The 16,279-nt window shown below is 41.5% G+C and overlaps 1 protein-coding gene across 3 annotated transcripts in view; it reads left to right on the top strand.

Annotated features, from left to right (window-relative positions):
• The window catches only part of NR5A2 (nuclear receptor subfamily 5 group A member 2), a 124,780-nt gene that overhangs the window by 73,265 nt on the left and 35,236 nt on the right, over positions 1-16,279 (top strand). The gene's annotated exons all lie outside the window — the stretch shown is intronic.

Raw genomic sequence — 16,279 nt, 5'->3', positions numbered from 1 at the left:
ATCTTTTAATGCATTTTGGCATAACCCTTATCTCTCGATATACACACTCTTACAACAGCAGTGTATTGATATTACTGTAAGCACTATTCCTTTCATATAGTAGTTTCTCCCAATATATGAAAAGGCTATCACCACTAAAAAATTACTATGCTGGCACTAAGCTCCACTGGATCTTTGCTTTTCCCATGCAGCAGTACATACCTGTGCCTATCTCATAGATGCCTTCTTTTGAAAACTAGTTTCAGCAAGATTAAATTTGGTAGCAGAATTTTGCACAGCACCCCATTGAGGGGGCGTGTCATACTCCACTTAAAGGGCGTGTCTAGTTCCATATATGGAGAGATTGTGAAAAGAGATTTTGAACGTTGCACCTAGAAACATGGGTGTGTACTGCTACATCTGATAGGATGGGGGCGGAAAGAATCAGACTGGGTTGTGGAGACAATGGGGGGTATTAACAGACTGGGTTGTGAAGACAATGGGGGGAGAAACAGACTGGGTTGTGAAGACAATGGGGGGGGAGAAACAGACTGGGTTGTGGAGACATGGGGGGGGGGAATAGACACAGACTGTGTTGTGAAGACAATGAGGGGTAGAAACAGATTGGGTTGTGGAGACAGTAGTTGTGGAGACAAGATAGAAAAATAAATAAATAACGGGTACATACTCAGTGGCAAACGCAGGATTTTCAGAAGGGGGTTTCCAGAGGGGCGGAGCAAAGCACGGAGATGGACACTTAGGTGACCCAGTATACGCCGGGTCAGTTAAAGTTTTATAGATAGACCAAATGTATATAAATAATAACAATAATAATAAAAAAAAAAATACATATATATATATATATATATATATATATATATATATATACAGGGGCGTCAACAGCAGTGTAGACCCCTGGGCATAGCAATGTATTGGGGCAACTACCGATCCTCCAGCGGTAGGGGTGGGGGAAGCTTTGATGTCCCGCGGGTGTTAGGGGGTATTATATCAACCGCTCAGCATGTAGGGCCTGGATCAGTAATTTCCACTAATTACCCCTTTACTGCACAGATGGTGGAAGATGGGGTGGGAGAAGGGGGCATTGGGCTGAATGAAGGGGCCCTGATACATAACTTCCAGGGTGGTAGAGGATGTTTAATATGCAGAGGAGGGGTGTATAGTGGAGTGGGCTTATTATTCATAATTTTCTGGTGGGAGGACAGCTTGCTTGACTGCAGATATCTCCAGTCAACTTCTTAGATTTTAATGGAATTAAAAACTAGAGAATCCCACCTACCAAATGATATTGGGGACTAGGGGATCAGAGTTCAGGAGGCAGAGCAATCTGCCAACGAGAATATAAAACTACATACCAAATGTGTGGAGCTGGAGCAGTAACCTGCTGCTGGAAGGCTGATATCTCTGGTTCTGGGAATATTAGAGACAAGCGAATAGTGTCCATTAAAGGGGGAGAGTCCCAGCTTTTGGAATATACCCTCAGAAAAACTATAAGTCAGACAAAACCTGAAAAATTTGATTGGGAAGAGCAATTAACAGGCTTGGATGGGGACCACTGCTTTGAAGTCAGATATCTCCGGTTCCCAAGGGCCGATTTTTAAAATTCTTGAACCCATGGAAAGAGGGGACCCTCAGCTTTCAGCCTGGGGGGTTTCTGGGTACTCAGAAACCCCCCCTGCGTGCGCTACTGATACTGCAGTGAACAGTGAGCCGGGAATTCCACCAATACGAACAAAACTTTGGGTGCAGTAAGTAAGATTAGGTAGCCACAGCGAACATTATTGTCATATAATGGATCTATCCTTTTGTGTTCAAACCCTCTCTCTGTTTTTTTATTTAAAATACTGATGGATTATTTGGATTGGTGTTATTAAGCCTGAAAGTTTTAGTTCTTAGTTATGACTAGTGTTAATCTACTGATAGAAACATGAATATTCAGTAAAAAGTGCATATTAAACTTATTGGCATTTCTGTTTACCCCTGTGTCTAGGCTACAATGCTCTAGAGCACTAGCAGCGTGCGATTAGGCTGTACAGCACTGTGTCCTGGGGAGTGTGGAACATGCTGTGTACAGTGTACTTCCCTCCTTAATCCCAAGTTAATATTAATCATTCATTTTTACAGCTTTAGCTGGGTGTAATTAGCTCTGTAAAAACACTCATTAGTTTTTTTCACATCTGCTCTTAATCAGAACCCTTAATTAAATTTTGACTTAGTGGGGGTCAGGTCAGTGTCACTAGGCGGCAGCAGGGGACTTCACTATCCTCTCATTTCCAGAATGGATGTCTGAGATTTATTTGTAATGTATTCAGAATTTTGCTGTATGAAAACCAAGGTTAGATACCAGGGGTTCCAGAGGACAGGACTTATTTATTTATTTACAGTTTCTTATATAGCGCCGCAAATTCCATTACGCTTATCAATTCAATTGTACACAGTGATAGAACAAACTGGGTATAAATAGATAAACATGGAGGTAAGAGGGCCCTGCTGCAAGTTTACAATCTATAGGACTTGTGTGCAATCTCTATTTGCCCCCCACTACTTCCCATCCACTGGGCAAGAGGGCATGCTTGGTCAGTACCAGAGTCCAGTGGGCATGGGCACATTTCTGAAAAAATGTTGCTGGGGCCATTTTTCTGGTGATTTCTTCAGCTGCAACTGCAGAATTAGCATATTGGATGGGTTCAGAAGGTGCACTGTGGCCCCCTTTTGAATCAAGGGCCCATGAGGTGCAATGTGCTCCTATTATATAAATATATATAACAATATTTAGTTAAATGTAATGTAACCGGCAAGTAAAATGTTTGTCATTTTATGTACAGTTTAAGCTACCTTATAATGGTTTGATTGATATTTTGCTGGAGTTTCTGCTAGTAGCTATGCCTCGGAGATCTAGTAATCACTGGTGGTAGTGGCGGACACAAAAAGTATCCTTCTTTTTCCATGTATAATGACAATAAAGAATTAAGCTTTGTTAATTATTTCCCTGATGGGACAGCAATCTTGACAAAGTGGTGGGCTATCTCTTCTACTTTACTGCCTGTTCTAGAAGCAGGACGGCTGCTTAGGAGGGATCAGTAGATCCCTCTCCGGCAAGAATGTCTAGATACAGGCTGTATTTTTATAAATATTGTCTCATAACACAAAATGGTTGCCTCAACTGTGTGTAATGTGAAATTTACAATTGCAAAGTTGAATGGAACCATCCTTGCTCCAACATTACATATACACAGCTTAATGTGCATCTTTGCTTGTATTCTGAGTTTGTGCGTCTCTATGGTCCAGCAACTGCCATGTGCGTGCTTTATACATAGCTGTCATCACTATGAGTGTGCAATGACACCAGCTCTTTTCTTCGCGCAAGAGACATGTATGAAAATAGGTGTAACTGTGCATAGACACAACTCTCCATAACCTGCAATTCCATAAACATGCACCAATGGAGCTGCAATTGAGCTGCATACTACTCAGCATCACAAACAGCTGTATATTATGCATTACACTGTGCCTGTTCTAGAGCATTCACAGTGGCAAAACATCCAAGAGTTTACACCAATTTCCACATTGCGATGTAAACATTTTGTCCTGCAGTGTGAACATTTTGATACATTGATGATGACTCTTTTTTACTATGATTCAATGTATTAAAAGAAAATCAATCTTTAGCTGATATTTCCATAAAATTGCAAATATGGTTTGTACACCATCTTTAAAGGGGACTTTAAAGATGGTGTACAAACCATTGTTGCAATTTTAGGCATACCAGCTAAGCATTTCTATTCTTTTAATACATGAAATCATAAAAAGAAATAATCACCATCAATGTATCAAAATGTTCACACTGCAGGACTACATATTAAAGCTGGGTGCGTACTTGTGCTATTTTCATCCAATCCAACCTCCACTCTACTAGTTGATCAGCCATTGGTACTGTCACACAACCTTGGATTCCTTCCAGTCTTGGCCGCATGGTCTTGTCAAAAGAGTTTTAAACCTGCCGAAGAATCTTGAGACCTAATTGCCAATCCCCAAACCAGTATAAAAGTGAGTACACTCCTGCGACTGCTTGGCAGCCAAACATTGTAAAAGTGTATATGGTGAGACAATCCTTTCAGCAGATGATTTCAGAAGATGTAAATTGAAGAAGTGCAGCAAAATTGAACTGTGCATCCGCATAGATTATATGTTGTATTTGCAACCTAGGTCATGGTATGGAGTTGGCTCTCCAGAGGTGTGAACATGTGTGTGCCCAGATTAGAGGCTAGCTGCATAATTAAGATCTGCATACATAATACTGAGCATGTAAATATCGAACATTTTTTTTTAGTTACTCTTAATTCAATGATTATTCTAAAGCAATAATTTATGTCGCTAGGAGAGTCATCTGGGTAGCAGGTAATATAAACTACTTTGTTGAGGGGAATGTGCAACAAACACACCTAGTCAATGGACATTGAAAACATAATTATGCAAGAATCCCCTGCTTAGTGCTAGTAATTGATATTTTTAAAATTCAAGCGCTAAATTGAGTATGGAGTTCCCGAAAGAATGAATATAAATCAAACTAATTGGTTCTTATGTGAGCTGCACTTCACAGTTCAGCCTGTGTTCATCTTTGTTGGCTGCCATAACTCTTCAAATTCTGTGCCTACCATAAGCGGTTTTCTTTGCCAAAAATACATTACATCCATTGGGGCAGAGAACACACAGCAGAAACATAGCATGCTAAAAACAGAGTAAGATTGAAGCAGCGATAAATGATCAACCAATCTGGGGGATTACTGTACTGTTAGACACATATAATACAGGGGGAAGTGCACCAATAGACAGTGACGGTTATGCACTACAGAATGGAGCTGCCTTTGACTTGTATTGCAACTATATTATATAATACAGGTTGAGTATCACTTATCCGAAATGCTCATGACCACAAGCATTTTGGATAAGGGATTTTTTTTAAGGATTTTGGATTTTTTTTTCATACCTGGTCCCCTGTCGGTGCCCAATAGCTAACTCCATATTCAGAAGATGCAAAGCCACCCATACATTACTGCAACTTTTCCCCTCAGAGAAGTAGCAGCAGATAGCTGTTGAGCCAGTCTGGACCTCCCATGTGGCAGGATGGCATGCGATATATATACTGTAGCATGCAGTCTTTTTGCATGTGATATATAGCATGTGACCCCATTCCCCTGCTGCCAGGAGGCTAGTCGTGTTGGAGGTCAGATCCAATCAAATGTCAATCACATACGATTTGGCTACTTTTCAATTGAGTTATCAGCCTGATCCATCGGAATCGGGTGAAAAGTGGCCAAATCAGACTAGTGTATTGCAAGTTTTACCCTAAACCAAAGCAGAGCCACAACTATGTGCATAAAGGGGGGAACTGGACGGAGCAGAGACAAATTACTACCTTGCCCCAGGTGAAGAGCCCTGCCTAAGGGTCTTGTTTCATAAACCATTTCCCGGTGCTGCTCCTTACTTACCCAGAAATGACTGTAGCATGTAAATCCTGCTGCAGCTTTGGGGGCACTGGAAGTACAAATCCTGCACATGTGTGGAATGGAAAACACCATTAAGTTTACATAGAAATCTGAATCATGCCTTCTGTGCTAAAACTTTGTACTTTGATTTAATGATAGCAAAATAACCACTGTATCACCATTTTTGCCAACTCTTTTACCAACATTTCCTTTCCAGATTCCTCTAAACTGCTTTGTATATACATAAAACATACCTAATAACTGTCTGAATAATCGATTTGTCAATAAGACACTTACAGTATAATTATCTTCTAGACAGACAGTCTCTGTTTTAAAGTATTACTAAGATATATATTTTACAAATCCATAAATATAAAGCTTTTTTAATTTATTCCGAGGGGGAAATTAGGGATTACAGCGGTGTGAACTAGGCAGAATCAGTCTTCTCAAAGCATCTGAGCATCTTAAATTCTCATAGATCTCATATTGGGCTTTTATCTAGGGACAAATAACTGCTTTCTTTTTAAGTAAATGTTTGTTTTATTTGATTTAACCCTGTACTGTAGAACATCATGAAAAGAGAATAACATTCCATTTTACATTTGTGGGACAAGTGGTTTTTTTTTTTCTGTTACATTAGAAAAAATGAGTAAGGCCTTAAGTGTGGTGGATGCTATTTGGACACCCCTTACTCACATATAGGGCTATACATTTGTGTACATCTCCTTTAAATAGGTGTTTACAGATTAGTAGAGATGAATTGCTTCTAAGCTGTATAGCAGGGGTGCTCAAACTATTTTGCTATGGGACCCCGTCAGACAATATAAATTATTACAGGACCCCAGCAAGTTACTACTGAATGGCGCCACATGTGTGATCAGTGAAGCAAAGTGACCGTTTTTGTGATAGGGCAGCAGTGGGTAATTGGGGGCATGCAAAAGGGTGACAGGGGGATGGAAGTGGGAAGCAGTGGGTGTTATACACTGCCCACCCTCCACAGACACATTAGCCTGATGGTCAGCAACATAGACCCCATGCTGAGGTGGTCGGGATCCACTTTGGGGTCAGGACCCACAGTTTGAGAACCGCTGCTGTATAGTAAATGTGACGCCACAACTACTGCACTACCAATATTAGTACATTCAATGTTAGCAAACATTTTATCCTTTAAAGTGTAAGTGGGCTACTTGCGGGTTGAAGCAGAAACACATTTCTCTACATCATTGAGATAATAAGTTGTTGTATGTTGCTTTGAGAAGTCAGCATTTGAGCTGCCAAAATAACCACAGGCGTGCTAAGGCAAATATGGGAAGGATCATAATGGCGTCTGTAACCCTTTTCAAGAGCAAATATTTGCCAAACCACTTATTTTTCAGTATCCTTAGGCTGCAATCAGAACTGAATACCAAAATTCTAAATTCTAGTAATATTTATAATTGATAATCATAATTATATTCAGCAATTAAAATATGCCCTGTAGCTAAGCCTGAGGATATATGATGAATAAAATCTATATGTGTCATAATAAAAAAAAAAAAAAGTGTTATAACTGTAAGATTTAAAAATGAGGTTGCGTGAAGCAAGAGGTCAAAGGTCACAGTAATGAAGTTCTTCTTGCAGTACTTATATGGAGCCAGATCAATTTCCTGGCTTCTGGCTATTGATCTCACATCCATTGGTCTATTGTCCTAGATTGATTGGCGTGTGCAATATGGGGTGAATGAATTTCTGACCCCAAACATCATAAAAGACAGAGTGGGTGACATGGTATCCTGATCTATGGTGGTCCTGATATTGGCGGTTACTGCGACTCGGTTCGCTGGGCATGAAATAAGAAGCAGGGAGTTATAGCAGAGGGAAGGTGGGTCACAATACGGCCAGTGCAGATCTGACACTATGAGTAGGTAATCCTTCTCAGCTTGCCTGCAGATCAATATGATAAACAAAGTAGCAGTGCCATTTACTTTCTTAATTAGTTGTAATTGGGATTAATGCTCGTATGTAGTCGCTTTTCCGACCACTGTAAAACTTTGCCAGGCGGTTCAAGGTGATTCCTGTCCATTTTTTCATCTGTACATCTGTCCTGTGTTGTCCACATTCCATCATTTATTTTCCTTTATCTCTTCTTTGTTTCTGTTTTTCATATGTTACTATTGTAATAAAATGATACCCTCAAGAGGAATAACTGTCCTTTACATGTACATAGTATAAAGTACTAACAGGTGTTATGATTATCTGATAAAGAGAGTGTCATACTGTATGCAGCGTGTGCAGACGCTGTGCCTCATAGCTGCACGCAGCCAAACTATAAAAGCCCTTGGGATTTGCTGTAAGCAGAGGCTTCCTCCATCATCTTCCTATTGTTAACCATGGACAAGTGTGTCATCTAGGGCATAAAATGTGTTAGGGTGAAAATTCTTTTGCCTCTGATCCCATAACACAGGAAGGAAACGTTGCTGTATACAGGAAGAACCTGCAATATCCCTTCAACACCACCACTATAATCTCATTACACCCCATCTGTCAGCTTTCTGCGTTATAGTTTTATCTACCAAACAGCAATATTGATTAACTATATAAGCACTTCTGTAAAGTATACTGATAAATGTATATATATATATATATATATATATACACATATATATATATATATATATATATATATATAGATGGTGGTGCGGCACTCGCTGAATAATCTCACTTCAGATTGCTGTTTAATAACTGTTTTCAAGCCCTGGGCTTGAAAACAGTTATTAAAACTGAAACGTTGCACAGCAATCTGAAGTGAGATTATTCAGCGACCGAGTGCCGCACCACCGTCTATGTATTATTTCCACTTGTGAGGGCACTGGAGCAAGTTGTCATTGGTTATTGGGAGTGCCGGACCACAGAAAATATATATATATATATATATATATATATCTTATATATTTAGCCAGATCTGTCAATCACCTGTTTATATAATGCTGGGTGGGGTTACAGCGTTATACACACAGGGTGACTGACAGACTCAGCAATATACACACATCCACTCGACCCCCCCTCTCCCGGCCCCATCTTGGTGCCAGCAGCAACAGTGAGCGGAGGGCAGGGCCCAGGAGAAGCACACAGCAGCGGGTCTGAACAACAACCCCCCCCCCCCCATCTGCCCGCCAACCCCAACTCCCCCGTAGTGCAGCTGGCCTGCCCACTGGGGGGGGGGGGGTTGGCCGGTACCGTTCTGCCTCCACTCTCGCCGGCCGGGACTGAGCCGGAATCAATGACCGCCGCCTCAGAGAGAATGTGGAGGGGCTAAGGGACGTCCAGCGTCCACTGTCGCCTATAGTGCTTAAAGTGGTCCCGGTGAGGTGGTGGAACTCATTACGCTGCAAGCCATGCTTTGCCACTGCACGCCGAAGCAGTGCAGCGCAAAAAGGGGCATGGCCTAACTAGAAAGGGGAGTGGTCACAGAGTAGCACAATAGCATTCACATTACACCACATGTAGGGTGAGATTTAGTTTAGAGATTCAGAAAGTGAGAGATTTGTTGTTTTTTTAAAGCAGCAATTGTTTACGCTGCAAAACCAGTTTTATTTTGCAGTGTAAATAGTTACCACTTTAAAAAAACTGGAGATTTCTTACCAGATCCTCTCACTTTCTGAATCTCTCACAGTGGTGTAGCTAGTGCCACAGTGCCCGGAGCAAGGGCATGTTTCGCGCCCCCCCCCCCCCCCCCTGATTTGAAGTAGGCGTGACCGCAACCGCAGAGAGATGATGACGCTGACAGTGATTACGTCCATCTCTACAGCTGCGTGGTTAGTGTGTTAGGTGTTACATGTTTAATGTTTATGTTCTTGCATTTTTTTTATAATTCTTGTACTGTATCTATTAAATCTGTATTAAATTTATCATGCCGGATATGTCCAGTGGTTCAGGACTTTTGAAGGTGGGTTAACCCGGTTAGGTGGGAAGCTGAGACTCGCTTGGTCAAGTAGAGATGTGTCCACATACATCTTGACTATTTTTCTCAATTTGTCCCAACATGCAAAATAAGGCTTAGCTGTTTTTCCAAATGTAGCAAGTAGATGGATTCTTAAACATTTTTGCACCAGTAGAATTTGTATAAAAAAATAGATTAGAGAAGCAAATTTGTAGAAAAATCACAAAGCATGACCTTTGCAGAGTCCAAGGTGTGCCAAATTGTGCCATACATAGCACAATAAAAACAAGATGTATGTGGACACATCTGTATGTGCCATTTCCGCCAGAGTGGGCCATCCTAGGCAATCTTCCCGAGGGGACAGAGAATTATGTCAGGCGGTAGAAAACTTTTGCTTACGATTAGCTTTGTTGCAAAAAAAAAAACATCTTATACAAGAGTATACAGCCAACTCGCATTAACTTTAAACTATATTATGAGACACTAACTTTTATTTTCCATATGGACTGGATAGAAACTATGTTCGACAAAGAGTGGTGGGCTCAACACACTCTCAGATCCATAATAGATTGTAAGCTTGCAAACAGGGCCCTCATATCTATGACTGTCTGTAAATTTGTTGTATAACTGTCTCCTATTGTAAAGCACAACTGAAAATGCTGTTCTATATAAGAAACCGTTAATAAATAAATAAATAAATAATAATAGCAGGAGACTGATTTAATGGTATGAGACTTATGTTCTGCTTGGAAATCCCCCCATAGTGTTGTCCAGTGGGTGAGCACCAGACACTCTGCCCACCCCCTCATAATTTCCTCTTCTTTTTGTAAAATGACCTCTCATTTTATTTGCATTTGGTGTATGTATTTACAGTTCTCACTTTCTATGCAAACATTATTTGGTGAGTCAGCCATCCTATTGTAAAATCTCTTTATTGAAATTAGTTGGTCTACTGTATATCCCATTGTATAATGTAACCCATGATGTAGAGAAAATTTGATAAAGAGCGCTAAAAATAAAAATAAATATAAAAATAATGTAATGAGCAACGAGTATATTAATATAGAGTGGTACCTGTGAAAAAATATTGCGTTAGTATTGTTTACACCCTTTTGGGGAATGTGTGAGTAAGTTGGATGGTAGCCGGTAGCATGTCCCTGTACTAACCCTACTTCCGGTGGATGGTATCTCCGATGAAGTTGGTGTTGGCTCCGGGCGGCAGTGTCAAAGCTGTCCGTGCTGCCTGAAGTTCGGAGGTTTTCGCCGGAATTGAGCCGCGGCCGTTGGGCGCTGTTCAGGGCGGGTGTAGGAGCAAGTACTGGTGTCCTCTGTGTGTATCCTCTGTGTGTCCCCCTACACACAGAGGACACCGGTACTTGCTCCTACGCCCGCCCTGAACAGCGCCCAACAACCGCGGCTAACTTCCGGCCACAATAACAACAAGTGGCAGCTTTGACACTGCAGCCCGCAGCCAACACCAACTTCAACGGAGATACATCCACAGGAAGTAGGGTTAGTACAGGGACAGGGTACCGGCTACCATGCAACTTACTCACATATTCCCCAAAAGGGATATTTTTTTTCACAGGACCACTCTATATTAATATATTCGTTGCTCATTACATTATTTTTATATTAATTTTTATTTTTATTTTGTATCATTTTTAGCGCTCTTTATCAATTTTTCTCTAACTAAAAGAGCTGCTTTTTAATACATAGTGCAGAAACCACTAAAACCAACCAAACCCATGATGTGTAACTCTCCTTATGTTTATATCTACTATTTGTATTTAGAAAAAAAATGCTCTTTACAAGACTAACATTGCAGCAAATTGCAAATACTTGTGATTAGTTCAAGTAACTTTCATATAAAGCAACATAGTTCGGCAGACAGATGAACAGATCTGCTGAACGGCATTCGTGGACGCACAACAGACTGTACACACTAGAAGATGTGGACAATACATACCTCCCAACTGTCCCGATTTTCGCAGGACCATCCCTTTTTTGGGAGAACAGTCCAGCATCCCGCCAGGGGCCAGCAGTGTCCCACAGTGTCTTTTCCCGCAGACAGAGGGGCTTGGGGCCGCTGGCCATGCCTCCACAGTGTCAAAATGAGGGTGTGGCCTGGTGGGAGTGATGCAATTTGTAGACCACACCCCCTTACCACCAGGCCATGCCACAAAATTTGGGGTAGAGCCTTCAGCAAGCACGGGGGACCCTCCTGGTGTGGTTTGAAAGTTAGGAGTTATAAACAATATGTTGTTCCAATTTGTCTCAAATTGACAGGTTATATCGTAAGTGTGTTCCCAGCTTTACGCCTGCAGATTATTTACTTATTTTGTCATAAGAACAGGTTTCTAACTATATAATATACCATTTGCACCAAGAGAAAGTATTTATTTTAGACAGGATATTAAATGGACCACTTTGCTGCTAATTTCCTTCAGTTGTATGTTGTTAAATATGATTGTGTTTTCTTAAGTTTGGGACACTACAAATCATTGGAAAACTTATTAGATGAAAAGAAAGCAACAATCACAAACTGGCACAGTTATGGCTGGCAGTGGCAGTGTTATCACTGTTATATGATGAGATTGAAAAGCCTTATCACCTTTAGATGGTACTTCCTGACTTCTATTTTATCCTCTTTGGGTGAAGCATACCTCCCAACTTTCGCAGACGCCAGGGAGGGACAGGGTGCGCGGCGAAGGCACGCTGTGAATTTTTGGGGGCGGTTCCTATCGGAAAGGGGGCGGACCTATACTCACGGCGCTGCCGCGAGGCCACGCCCCCATTTTCCGCCACGGTGGGGGCATGCCCAGTAGCTCTATGAGCTGCTGGCCAGCCCCCAGCCCCTCTGCCTGCAAGAATATACGTTGTGCGCATGTGCTATTCATTTGTCTATTCACGGATGACAGGGGGGAGTGGGACTCACAACTGCCCCCCCCTGCTGCGGGACACTGCCGGCGGCGGGAGGGACGCGGGAATGTCCCAAAATACCGGAACATTTCCGCAATAAGCGGGACAGTTGGGAGGTATGGTGAAGCCTGGAGGAGAGAAGCAAGTGGGTGGTTGCAGGGCGGGGGCCGGATAATTGTGATGTTAGGCTCCATCCACTCACAGGGAAACTGCTGTGATTTTAGCACATTTCAATAGGGAGCAGGGCAAAGATAATGCAATTACTATAGAAACACATCATTTAGCCCATTCTGACAGACCACAAATTCAGCTGTATTAACTCCCCATTTTGCCCACTTCACTGGCAAGTAGGTGGGGTGTGGTAGGGGTGACAAATCTTCAGTGGGTGCAAGGCAATACTAGAAATATTAGGTTGGGCAAGTATGTCTGTTAGAGAAAGAGCAATGCATCAGAAATTATCTGGTTTTCACAAAAATAAATTATTTTATGTTGGAAACGCCCCTGACTACATGATGTCACAGCACTTTCCTGCCTGTTTATAGGGGTAGAGAACCCCAGGACTCTGCATCCCTATGTGTCTAGTAGGATACCTGAACAGAATATAAATATAAGTTGTATGTTGCTGGATAAGTGTGGGACAGGTCCTGGTTTTATTCATGGCAAGGAAATCATTAAGGATTTCAGCAAATTACAAGAAAAGAGAGAAGTGGCCCAGGGCTGATCCACCAAAATGTGGAGGAAGAACGATGTCTGACTGTCTCTGCTGCTATATTAGCTAGGCTGGTGTGAACTAAGGTTCTGCTCATGAAGTAACAAGGAAGTATAACTGCTATCAATTCTATGGATTCTCCATCCCTAGCCATTACAGACATTCATTGGGTTATCCCTGAATGTCACAGGAAGTAGCCCTAAGGTTACTTACATGCCAGAATGAGAAGAGCTGCTCTAGGTTATACCATACAAAACAAGTTATGTACTTTCACTGGTTAATGTTGCGAAGTGACTACAGTTGAGGTTCACTAGTGAATGGTCAGTTCCACTTTGATCCCAGGACAAGGTTTCCATACACAGGTTTTCCTGTTCACAGTTTGAATTACCTTACTGTAATTAGTAAGTAGGAAGTTACTTGGCACTTCTAGAAGTTTATTTGGGACACCATTAAAGTGAAGGGGGTGTCAATTCAGACATTTTCTGCTTAAATTATTATTAATGCCTGACATTTGACGAGAACAGAGCTGATATTTGTCAGTGCATTTTTCTTGTGTGTTTACTGAAGTTTTTGCTCTTTCGGAAAAACAGGAAGCTTCTAATCATTAACGAAGCAGCTCCTGAGAACAGCTCCCCCTCAAACAATACTGCTCCTGTATGTCTGTCAGTCCTGTGCCCAGCATCAATCCCAAGAATTCTTATGTCTAGGGAGCCAAGATAATTCTGCCTCCATCCTATAATTAATGGGATATACATGTGGATAATTCTGGCCTGTGAGGAGACAAACTTTGGTTCCCAGAGAATAAAACACCTGGTTGAACAATTCTTTAACCTCTTTCCTGCCAAACTATAAAAATACTACCAGAAAAACAAGGCAATAGTTTAATTTTTAGATAAGGACAAACAGAGCATTTTCTTGTATGAATAATTCAGAATAAAGATGATGGTACCCACATAAGGTTATAAGTCGATGGAAGATAAATAGGGGCCGATATATTTCCTTTTCCAGAACTAATAAATAAGAATAATAAAAAAAAAAACTTTCAGGTTCTGTATATCATTGAGTACTATCAGAAGAAACGCACTGAAGACAGGTGTCCCTACAGTATGACCAAGCTGATTATATAACTGTGGGAGAGGACAGATGGTTCACATACGTTCACAAATGTTTTGCTTTTGTGATCGATCATCATTAGACTTCGTTAGATTTGCGTGCTTTGCTGTGGCTTAGAATGCACATAGCTGTAGCCCCCAATTTACAGTACAATACAAACATGTTGAGGGATTTGAGGAAGGTCAAATACGAGATCTATGGAACGCACTCCATTTCACCTGGGACACAATGGTCTACTATGCCATTGATTTTCTAATTAAATGAGCCTGGTTGAAATTAATTAGTCAATAGTAACACAAAACATTTAGGGCTTCTACAGACAAGCTTTCTTTGATTTTTCTCACATTTCTAGAGATCATATACCACTGTGGAAAATAGCGTCTGGTTTGGCAGCAGAGTACATCGTGGTTAAGATCAAAAGATCTGTAAATGTTACATACATCTGGCCCAGAGAGCCAGTAACTTGACTGACATACCTCCCAATCTGATTACCTGCCACTGCTACACAAATTACCAATCTCTCATCCTTCTGACTAAATCAAGACAGAAGTGATTTACAGGTTCCTCAAATTGTGACTGAACCACATAAATCAAAACGGTTACGATGAGCGGATTGAGGACCAGATTAAGACATGGTCACTGTGCTGCGAATTCACAACACAAGCGGTTATCGGACAACTGCACATGTGCATAGTACGCTGTGTGCATGCACAAACCATCTGTGCTAGTCCAGCCAGTGAAGGCTTCCCTTCACTTCCCTGGCTGTTGGGAGGGAAGACCACTAATATCATCAGTGGGCTACTTCTTTCCACAGCCTTTATAACCCTGGTGCGGGGTGGCATGGGGCAGTGTTTACCTGTTACCTTGCGCATGCGCAAACCCTGACCGAAATCAGTTCACTATCAGTGAACCAAAATGAGCCCCATTATCTGCTAATTATTGGCTTCTGTTTTCTAAGATTGCTGTTACCACCGAGACTATCTATTGAAGTGCTGGGCACTCTTCTGTGGTGGGCATATTCGCTCAGCTGGTAATCAATGACATTGTACATTGTGTTCTGTCAGGTATTTGTTCTCATTAATGTTCAATTTACAAGTTCAATTTTCCAATGATGAGGAGAAGCTTTATTAAACCTCCAAGTTTCCATCCCATGGTGCACCACATGCCTATGTGGTTACCATGTGGTCATTAGTGCCAATTCTGTGGGTGCTCAAGGGCCCGAGCACCCATGGAAATTGATGAACACCCATGGGCCCGAGTCCCACTGCTGGGCCGCCATATTAACATGATAATTTGCGGCTGCAGCACCTACATTGCCAGACCCGCCACCAGGGAAACAGTATGCCGGGAAGAGTGTATTCTGTCAGCGGAGTACCTGCACTGTGGGGGCATTTATGTACCTGCACTGTGGGGGCATTTATGTACCTGCACTGTGGGGGCATTTATGTATGTGGAACTCTGTTGCCGTAATTTGAATATTGGAGACAACTGTATGTAATATAAATTGGTATTATTTTGTGGCCACACCCCTTCCCCATGAAGCCACTCCTCTATAGTTTGGCTTGAGCACCCACTAGCAAAAACATAAATCGGCACCTATGCCTATGGTCAAGTAGGATCCCTCTTGACCATAGATCGCTAACACTTCAAAACAGAGGTCTAATGAATGTTTCTCTTTACTTTTTTAATGTAATTTATCAATTCATTATTTCCTGCTTACTAGGTCCATCAGATGCTTTAGAAATATAGGGGATTTTCTAAGGAAATATTATTTCCATGTTACTAAGTTCCAGTGACAATAGCCTAGGAAAATGTTTGGTCACAAATTTTGGACACAATACTTGTGCTTGGATATTTGTATTTCTTTCTCATTTTTACACACGTGAAATTTCCATCATAAAGACTCAATCTGACTTATATTATGCATTGCACTTTGTCTGCAGAAGTACATTCACAAGTAACTGGTCCAACACTAAAGCTGGGTACACACTGGGACAATGTGAACCCACATGTGCACTAGTTACTAGCCAATCACAATGACATGACACACCAGTTCCTGGGTACACATTGAGCGATGTAATGAAGGTTGAGGGAACATATCACTCCTTCCTTTATTACATATGCTGCCTCTAG

Source organism: Crinia signifera, chromosome 8 (assembly GCF_055691185.1).
Source record: "Crinia signifera chromosome 8, ASM5569118v1, whole genome shotgun sequence".
Lineage (NCBI taxonomy): Eukaryota > Metazoa > Chordata > Amphibia > Anura > Myobatrachidae > Crinia > Crinia signifera.
Note: the sequence above shows the minus strand (reverse complement) of the source record. Positions and strands in the feature narration are given on the sequence as shown.